Source organism: Meleagris gallopavo, chromosome 1, assembly GCF_905368555.1.
Source record: "Meleagris gallopavo chromosome 1, MGAL_WU_HG_1.1, whole genome shotgun sequence".
Classification (NCBI taxonomy): domain Eukaryota; kingdom Metazoa; phylum Chordata; class Aves; order Galliformes; family Phasianidae; genus Meleagris; species Meleagris gallopavo.
Genome location: NC_139404.1, coordinates 125,365,108 through 125,375,776, shown reverse-complemented (window position 1 = coordinate 125,375,776; position 10,669 = coordinate 125,365,108).

Genomic DNA, 10,669 nt, shown 5'->3' with positions numbered 1-10,669 from the left:
TTCTTTGGTGTGCAGCAATGGAAGAACTGTTTTCACTTTAATTTCCACCCTGTAGTCACACTGATCAACATAGCAGTACAGAGGAGAGGAGGCAAGGGGAGAGAAGGAGAGGGGAAAGGAAAAATCAAATTGCAATGTAGAAATACATTTAAATATAGTCACATTTAAAAAATACAATTTTCCTGGATATAAGGGTAGTCACTTCTTCATACGTGCAGATAACTCATCAAGAAAAAGGGAGCTACAGGTTCATCAAAAGGAGAAAAAGCTATATTTAGAACTCCTTTTTTTTTTTTTTTTTTTTTTTTGTACATGTACAATTTTCTATATCTTTTCAATAGCCTGAATACTCACTACAAGTATGAAGCCATGGTGTAATTCTGAGATTGCTTGAGTAGTGAGTTCATCCTCACTGTATGCTGAGAATGTTGCTCTATGTACTGCCATCTGACACCACTCAAATGTCAGGGGACCCATTTCCATATCTTTCTCTGGAGTAATGACAAGAAAGATTCAGAAAAAGAAAAGCCATGGTGATGTGTATATCATGTCGTCCTTGAGGGATTTCTTTAATGGCTCCTACAACAGTTTGTGTTATTCAAACAGTGCCGAGGTATTCAGATGACAACATTTTCTAGACCTTACAAATGCACATAGACAGCAGGGAATATTTTTACTTCCTTCTGCAGCCCTTGCTGTGCAAATAGCATATATATGATCTTAATATACTTGTAAATATCTAAGGTGTCACTGCTGGCAGAATGCCCATGCTGTCATCAAGATTCTGAGCAACCTCACAGTGGAACAAGAGCCATGAAGCCATGACTCCAAGCCATGACTTCATTCATCTAAATGGCAATTAAGACCACAATGGTACATGTTCATGAAGAACTGAAAGCATCTTTTGGCCCTCTTTCTTTGAATCTTGCTACTCATGGATAGATGTGAATATCTGTACAACTCTGCATAGCTCTAATACATCTGGAAATTTCTAATGTATACTTATTTCTCATAATGAGAAATGCATAAATAATTATACAGGGTCTTACTGAAGTTAAGTATGTCTGTAAATGATACTCAAGCATCATGAAAGCCATCCCTAAAGCCATTCTTAAAGCCAAGCTAGTTTGTAGTTGTACATTAGTAGCACATGGCACATCAGTGCTATAAAGTCAAGCTGTCTGCTCATTGCCAATTCTATTCCTGATCACTACTGGTGACATTATTATTTATCTTTGTCAAAGATAGGGTATTAACAGAGAATGTATTCTCATGAAGTGTGCATATGATGACAAGACTGGGTAATAAACATACTAGTGAATAGTGTTCCTATTTAGATGGACTCTGACAAGCAAAGGAAATGTTCTGACAGGAATCCCAAGATGTTGAGGGCAGGAAAACAATCTTGGAGTGGAATAATACGTATGGTAGAACAGAAGATTGTCTGTCCAGACAGGAACTTTGTGGAAAAGAACTTGGGATCCCAATGGATGAATTACACATGAGTCAGGACAGAAGGTCATCCTGGATATCCTGGATTGTATCAGCTGTAGTATTACCAATAGGTTCATGGTAACTTTGCATAATCAATTAAGTATTCTCTTTCTGGGGGAAAAAGAAAAAAAAAAAAAAAAGGTAAGTTAAAGATAAGTTGCCAGGACACTTTTCTTTTTAAAAGTTTTTGTTCTCATTTGTGTTGTAGCATTTTCATGTTGAAACTGTTGAAAAAAAAGTTAGAAAAATATTAATTTTGTATTCTGGTGAGATATAAACACTAATATGCTAAAGCCAATGGCATGTTTTCAAATTATTTCCACAATAATCACAAATTAAAATATCAATTTGAATGTGGTTTTCACCACTTAAGCTTCGTTTGAGCATAAACAAAGAATAAGAAAATTTATGGAAAATGTACACATTTATTAGGCAATATTTTACTAATTTTTCTGTTTCACTACATTCTAGCAATTCTCCCAAACTTCTTTTCTTCTCATATTATTACTAATTATTCCTTTTTAAAGGAATCAGTAAGCTAAAAGGAAGCTGTGAACATCTTTGGTTATAATCAATTTAAACGGTCAAAACAGACTGAGCAATGTTCAACTTTATTAACATATTAGAAATAATATATATACATAATTCATATATATTTATATATGAATATTTTGTATATTTCATCTCACTGATACTTAGGCAATTTTAAACTTTTAGTCAGTTATCAAAACATTCACAGTCATAATATAAATTATTTTTAAAAGAATTTTCAGTGCAATTCTGCAAAAAATAAGTGTCTGAAAAATGTGAACTGAAGCACTTCTCTAGTTCTCTTTAACTTTATTGAGAAATCTCCACTAGTTGCAACAGTTCCTTAGACACTTAGTAGATACTGGTCTATTCTTAACACATAGGACTCAATATATCTACAAGTACATAAATATTCTGAAGTATCTTCCCTTCGGCTGCTGTCAGAAAATTACGGCCTTCTCAGACGGTTATTCTTTACATCCCAAAGTCACGGTGCTTGGATTAAAATAATGTCAAATGTCACTTGCTGTGCCAAGAGTATCCGAAGCCTCTGTCAAAAAGGACAGAAAAAAAAGGAGGATAACTTCTAGTTATCCAGAGAAGTAGATGACCTTGTGTGAATACATGAATCAGACCCCAAGGGCTGGAATTCATGCATTTGAAGAGAGTTACATGTTGCTATTTGACCTGTTGTAGGGTGCCCAGGAATACTTACATCTGGCAGATATAGAATCATAGAATCATCTAGTTGGGATAAAACCTTCAAAATAATCAAGTCCAACCCAACTTCCAGAGTCCTGTCACTCAACCATACACATCTTCATCTTTGTTTGTAAAAGTCTAGAGCAATTCTTTGTAAAATTGCAAACTTAAGTAAGCAGTAAGAATGTCAATTTCATTCTCTGTGTAGCATATAGAAAATTGTATTTGGTTGCAATATTCATAGAGATATCTGTTATCATTGACAATTTTATATTTAACTCAAAAATTTAAGGTTGTAGATGTTGTAGAAATGTAGTTGAGACGAATTTATATGACCCATCTCTCACATAAATTAACAGCTAATAAACCATTTTGTGCCCAGTATACAATTCAATCATATAGAAAGTAGGCTCAACATTATCTCTAGTAGACAGTCCAAAATCTTTAATGCTTTCAAGCTGTTACTATTAACTGCTTCCTACTGTAAACACTGAGGTTTGCTATCTAGTAATTGCTAAAGGAAAGTAAGCCAAATAAATCAGGATGACTGTAATTCTTGCTATGAATTCCTACTGGTCTCTTTCATAAATAACTGTAAAACATTACAATCGAGCATTTGGCTTTCCTCTGTATTTTATCTTTATTACTTCAATCCACATACTGAAACCCCCTGTTTAATTTAAGGGAACCTTCAGAGCTGAGCTAATTTAATCAGTAGTGGTAAAGTGATTGTGTTGATGCTTAAGGTAATATTTCATAAAGGAATACAGCAAAACTTATCACTCTGTGTTATGTGATGTTTTCCAGAGTGTTTTCACTCTCTCTGCTTTTATCCACTTTCAGTAACCCGAGTGTGATAACGTGTGCCAACTACTAAAGAAAAGACAGACTATAAACATAAAAAACACAGAAATGTTATTCCAATCAGTTAAATTTACGCGTGTTGATATCATCACTGCTATGGAGACCAAACCCCAAAGACATTATTACTATCCCACTGTCAACACAGGTTAGCTAGATAAATCCATTCTGTACTTTGTAACAAAATGCTTTCAAATATCATTGCTTTGAATTAGAAGCAACAGAAAAGACACAGAGAGATGGTTTTTAACGTAATCATAGAATTTACTCCATTTACTTACCAGGTATCTGAATCTCCTGAATGTTTGTTTATAAACACAATTCAACCACCCATTTTAGATCTATCTATGCAGACAGTAATGTAAAAACTGTGCCCATTTTCATATTTTGACCCAAAATATTATCAAGGAGGAATGCAATTGTCTGAGAGCAGCCACAGCTTGCTTATTTGTGAACCCTCAGACATGGGAGATCAATCAGGCCCCTGACTTGAAGGTTTAGTTGCTTCCAGGTGGCACAGAACCAATCCAGTGTCTGTTTTACTTTTAAAGCTCTATGCTACTGGCATGTGTCAGTGCCAAAGAGTGCACTCAGTTTAAAATATTGGTACAGACACTTACATACACAGAATGTGCTTAAGAATACTTATATGCAAATATAAGTGCAAATTCTATTATCTAGTTTGGATTGCTGTCATGCAGGAAATCTTGGAAAAATAATTAACTCACAATTCTTAGATGATACATGTTTTCAAATATATACTTTAGTTATGCCCAGACTGAATTTCTCTAAGTTATTCCAATTACAGCTCTCAGAGAATGTCAGCATGTCATAACGCAAGAACAATCTAAGTAAAATCAGATGGAAGCTTTGCTAGCTGTGATCCTAGGGAAAGACCGCTAAGCAGCAAAATCCCCCTCTGCTGTCTCGTGCTCTCTCCAGGGTTTCAGAGAACCCACTTATGTCTCATTTTAAAGAAAGGAAAGAGGTGAAGAATCTCATTTATTAACAGAGCCAGATGTGCACTCTTGTGATGAATGTGCTCCAGACAATCATTTATATGTTAATAAGTCTGAGTATCCACGGCTGGGAGGGATGGACTCCTTAAGCAGCTTGGTAACTGCTACATTTAACAATACGCAGAGTTGGCTTTTGGTGCAGCCTGTATAAGATGCATACCTGGTACTAACTTAGCTCAGAAGTGGGGATTTGAAACAATCATAGACTGCAAGCTGTTAGACAGAAGACTTCCTGAATCTTAAATATTAATATTTTTCCATCACAGAGAACTACAAATCTAGTTCAAGACACTGCTATACGTAAATTGAAAAATACTTCTGCTCCACTGAATGCAAGTAACTATCTAATTACAGAATAATTAAGAAGTTAGAGTTCACTCATCTTTCTTGAACCACGAGGCAACATAAGATCCATTTGCACTGCCTTGGCTATCATATTTGATTGAATCTGTATTCAGTAAAATATAAATTTGCAGACTGAACTAATTTTTTTAAAAGCTGCACTGGGTTTCACCTTGCTGTTCCTTACTCTGCAGTACATTTTTTTCCATGTTATTGTATAACATAATGTACTGTTCAATTATCTGCCTTCTGAATAAATTAACATAAAATGAAAGTATGCACATTAGCATTTGGCAAGATCTTTCTTCTTTCTTTTTAGAACTTCAGGAACTTAAAGTATTTGTGGATATTTGGTATGTCGTATTTATTTACTTAGGAATGCCTATTGACAAATATTTTGTAGATAAATGAGATAATTTAAGTCACTCTATTGTAAAGGAGATAGGTTCCAACTTGAGTCAGAATCTGCTATCATTAGAGAACTGTTCTCTCCAACTGGTTTTCATCTCTCTCTCTGAGATAATAAGAATACCCTTCAGTTGGCAACTGTTCAGTTGGTAAGGTACTTCTTACAAAGTAACTGCTGCTGAAGGTTAGGTTTTTTACTTACTAATACTACTTTCTTAACTCAATATTTTCTACTACTTTTATGTTCAGATGATTTATCATAATTTTACCTTCAGAAGTGTACAGCTTCTATAAAGTTTCACCAAGATTTTTTATTCACTGTCTTCCTTCTGTTCTCCTGTGAGAGATTTCATCCCGCCCTTTTCAAAATCAACAATCTTGATTTCATTGATTTCATCTTCTTCTCACACTCTGTGACAGCATTGCTATCCGGAATTTATAGCCAGCATTAGGGTATTTTTTTCTTTTTCTTTTTCTTTTTCTTTTTTCCTTTTTCTTCTTGTTGCTGTTGTTTATTCATTTTTGTTTGTTTTCTTGTTTGCCCAGTACTGTGTCTGAGTCTCTTGCTGTCCAAGAAAAACAAGCATGTGAACTTTTTATATATTGTTCTAAATTTAGGATCTTTGTGATACCACCGCTTCTGAGAAATCCAAAGTTATGCCACTCACAACTTAAAGATATTAAAAAAATAAAAAAATAAAAATAAAAATCAGAAATTGCTAACAAATTCAAGTATTTGTCATGAGTGCCCATACACTTCTCAATTCTAATAATACAATAAACTTTTGAAATTCAAACTTTAAACCTATATTCTTAAATCTCTTCAAATAAATGCTTATATTATAGTTCATCTGACAAAAACAAAACAAACAGAAACAAAAACAAACAAACAAACAAAAAACAGCTCAATACAAAGGATTCTCAGCAGAAAATAGTAGCTACTGTATTAAATTTTGTTATTATCCAAACATGCTTTTGTTCCAAGGAACCCCTTTGCATTTCAATATCATTCTAAATAATACACTTGAAGACATTTTTATAGAAAAAGTACAGTCTGCATTTTACATTGTGTATTGTATATTCTTTAGCTCAAAATCAATTTGTTCTATATAAACAGAATTTGTTTATGTAACATATTACCTAGGATCAGACTAGGTCAATCTCTGTTGACACGGTTTGGAACTGTAATTGGTTTCTCTAATTGGTAACTATAAACTAGAATTTAATCAGCTCACATTAAGTACAGCCCATGCCATTAACTAGTGAAGTCTGTAGTCTCCTGGGAAAGCTTTGCAAATTGAAGACAACAAATAGGATTAAAGATCTATATGTTTTTGTTCTGTTGAGAAATACATTTTGTAGAAGCATTTTATGCAGAATTTGCATTAATCTTTTTTTTTTTTTTTTTTTTTTCCCAAACAATAAAGAATCATGTTAACAGTTTCACCTTGACATGGAAGACTCCATTTTAGAAAACTGATCTATATATTATATTCTTTTGCTAAATGTAACTGAAAAATCATTTTTCAGGCACGATATTCTTGAGTGGCACATTACGTGCATCCTTTAAAAAGATCTGCCTGTAGTTAAAAAAAAAAAAAAAAAAAAAAAAAAAAAAGACACAGAAGTGAGCAAAAAATCAGAGAATTCTAAATGTGAAAATCTTTAGGAAAAAATCACTACAAACAAGATGTATGGCCAGGTTCTGTGGAAAGAACAAGTACTGCTTGTACTCCAAGGGCATAATTTAAAGAAAAATGTGTCACCACCTCCACTGACTGACGCCAGACTGATTCCTACTTGTGAACCCTCATAATCTAGAAATGTAGTCCCTAAGAATATTAGCTAAGCCAACAAATTTCATTTCAGAAGTCATAAATTCTATTATATACACACATAAAACTAGAAGGTAACTTAGTCTGGACAAACAGGTCACTACAGTTCAGTGCAGGAGTAACAGTGAGAAAGTCATATGCATAACAAGAGAAAGAATGTAAAACTTAAAATTTAACATTAAATTTCACTTTTTTCTTTTCAAGACTAAATAAAGATTCTTTGGTATAGCAATGCATATTTTGAATCTCTGAATCTGTAAAAAAAAATAGTCAAGCTGAAATATCTAAATGTCAAAATTTATTCCAACGAATTCTGAATTTATTGTTGGTCATTTGTGTTGGAAGATATTTTGCAGCAAGCTGAAAAGTAATTCTCTTATCGGTATGTCAATCTGCATCATAGTTACAGACAAATTGTAACCAATGAACTATTTTTTTGCAGGAAAGTATGAACACTGTTTTCATGTGCACACTACCTAGTGTCTTATTTCTGCCCTAGCTGCTGTTTCTTTATTTTGTTTTGATTTTGTTTGTTTTCATTTTGAACATCAACAAATCTTCTGATGGGAATAAGCCCCCTGTTAGGACCCCTAAAGACTTCTATTTCTTCCTTCCATTTTCCATAAGGAAAAGAAGGAAAATAAACTTTTCCAGAGGAAAAGTTTTCCAAGGGAATAACAATGAAATTGCAACTTGGCATATAAGATGTTCTCATAGTTTTTAAATGAGTTGTTTCTGCAGATTTTAGGTGTGCTTCCTCAGTAGTACTAACAGCATATGAAACATGTACATAGTTCTGAAAATCATGAGCAAAACCTGCTGAGACCTAAGCCTTTATTTGCAGAAGTAAAATAATAATAATAAAAAAGTAATGATATTTACAAGCTCTTAAACTATTCTTAACATACAATATCTTTCAACAATACAACTTCATCTAACATGCGTTCTGCAGTATTGCAAGGGAGCTATGACACTTAAGCCATTAAATGTAGCTCATATAAAATGTTACAAACTTGAAAGTCTGTTACATCCCACTGGAGAAGGGAGGGAGGAATGACCAGATTCACAAATTTACTCATTAGATTAAGGTAAAATGTCAAGGTCCAAACACAGTCATCAATTTTAACGAGAATCTCTGTGCTACAATTACCTTAAAAGTATTTATGCTCTTACGTCTGTCTAAACTGTGTGAATATATAAGAAATCAAAGTGAGCCTTGAGTTACTTAACAATTTGACAAGAGAAAAAGAAAAGAAAATGGAGGCGACGGGGTAGGGACAGAGAAAGAGATTACCAGCTGGGGTTCCAGCATTGGTCCTGTCACTGGGGAGAGGAGAGAGGTTCTTGTCTGAGAGTGCTTGTCCCTAAGTTTCAAAGTATCAAAGTTTCAAAGCCACTGAGAGCTTCTCTCAGGCATCCTCTTACGCCCACTAGATATACCTGTTAGCTATCACAAGTTTGTCAATAATTTTACAACAAAAGAATTTTCAGTAAAGACCTTTAACATAAACAAGTTTGCAGTCAATTCTTTTGCGGCTAATAGGGGAGTTTTGGACAGAGCAAGGCTGTCCTGCCTCCATGGGGCTCCATTCTCCAACCAAGCCTTCAACCTGTTGTCAAAATGATAGTCTTACCTTGCAAGTGTGTGAGTCAATTCCAGGCATACCACAGATAAAGTGTTTTACATTGGTCTGCTACAGTCCACCCCATTTTTCGAAACACTTGCACTTAACAACCAATAGGTGACAACAGTAGGTGATCTGTGTGGCAAGTTAGCATCTCCATCCCCCACAGTCTGAATATAGCAGATAGAGTAAAAGAAGAGAAAGAATGAAGATGAGGAAAAATAAGAGACAGTATTCTGGAGATCATAATACCTATGACAATACTATGTTAATAATTACAGACAGGAAAATATCTAAAATAATAATTTCAATATTTATAAGCCATTTTTCCCCTACCTCATGAGTCTTAATAATCTTAATGAGGAATCAACCCAGTATGCAAGAGATGAGTCTGACAGTTGCATAGCTTGAAACAACTCCACAGACTTTCCGTGAATTCTCATTTTAGAGCAGGCCTGCACACCATTGTTCAGATATCTCACAATTCATCTTTAGTTGTGTTGATTCAGACAAAACACACAGAAAATAAAGAGGACAAGCTAGCATAGACTTTAACCATGAAAATGGGATACAAAATAGAAGCAACATATAGATGACAATATGTTTCCTATTTGTAGAAGTGATACTCATCCACCCTTTGAGTGAAAGTCCAAAACCACATAATGCCACATATTCCATTTGACAAAAGTTATGTATCATCAATCCTGGGACCCTTTTCAAACTTAATACTAATGCTACTGCCTCCCCATGAGAGAAATAAAACAACATGTGGATTACACATATAAACTAGAGTATGTTTCAGAAACTTTTTCCTTAATGCTAGTAAGGGTATTCATATCAAAATTAATCATAATTATGCCAGTGATAAAGGGGCCATGTGTAGAAATTTTTAGCACCTAGTGGCAGTGGTTCCACAAAACAAAAAATGCCCCAAGGGTAGGATTTAATGTACCACAATATAGATTATATTCATTGCATCATTATATGTGAATAGTTCCCTCACCATATTCACCTTTGCTTCAGTGTGATTTAAAAAAAAAAAAAAAAAAAAAAAAAAAAGTATTTCCTCCTGTGAAATGTTTTCTACTCAAAAAGTAAGTCTCTGAAGACAAATATTTAGATAAAATTTCCATGTCATAAAAGTTTAAAGCTGTGGCATTAATGTCAAAAAAATTTAATATAGTGTAATTTTGTAAAAGGGAGAGCAGTGTAGGTACTCCTTGAAAAAATATCATTAGTATATAATCAACTGAACATTTACCAGACAAACAAAACACAGATACATTATCTGACTGCTGAGATAGATATGTGGGCTGGTGGATGCTCCACCAACTCAACTGCCATTTTACAGCTTTAAAGATAATAAGACTGTAAATTGCAAAAATCCATGTTGTTAAAATTTGGGTTTTCATATGATCCTTAAAATTAAAAACAGTAACACGATTATTACAAACACCAGAGGGCACTCTAGTTTAGCATGCTTCAGTCCTTGTCCCCGGAACCATCTGGGTTTCCTATAACGTAATCAGATACAGGAGCTTGGTCATAAGTAGTCCAGCATAGATGGTTTAAAAAGTTGGAACTATCTATAGGGTCAGAGCTTTACCTTTCTATTTTGCCATGTGGACTGCTCATTCCCCAGGGGCATATTCTGTTTGTCTCACCACACTTGGATAAGTTTTTCTAATGCTGCTGCAGACAGTTTGTCCATCAAATCATGAGAGACCCCTTTCTCAATACCTTTGACCATAACATAATTTTTCTTGCCCCTAGGATGAAGGGAGGACAATTTTTACCTCACTGTTCCACTGATTGTTCTACTAACTGTTCCTCTAACAGCAATACTAGATTT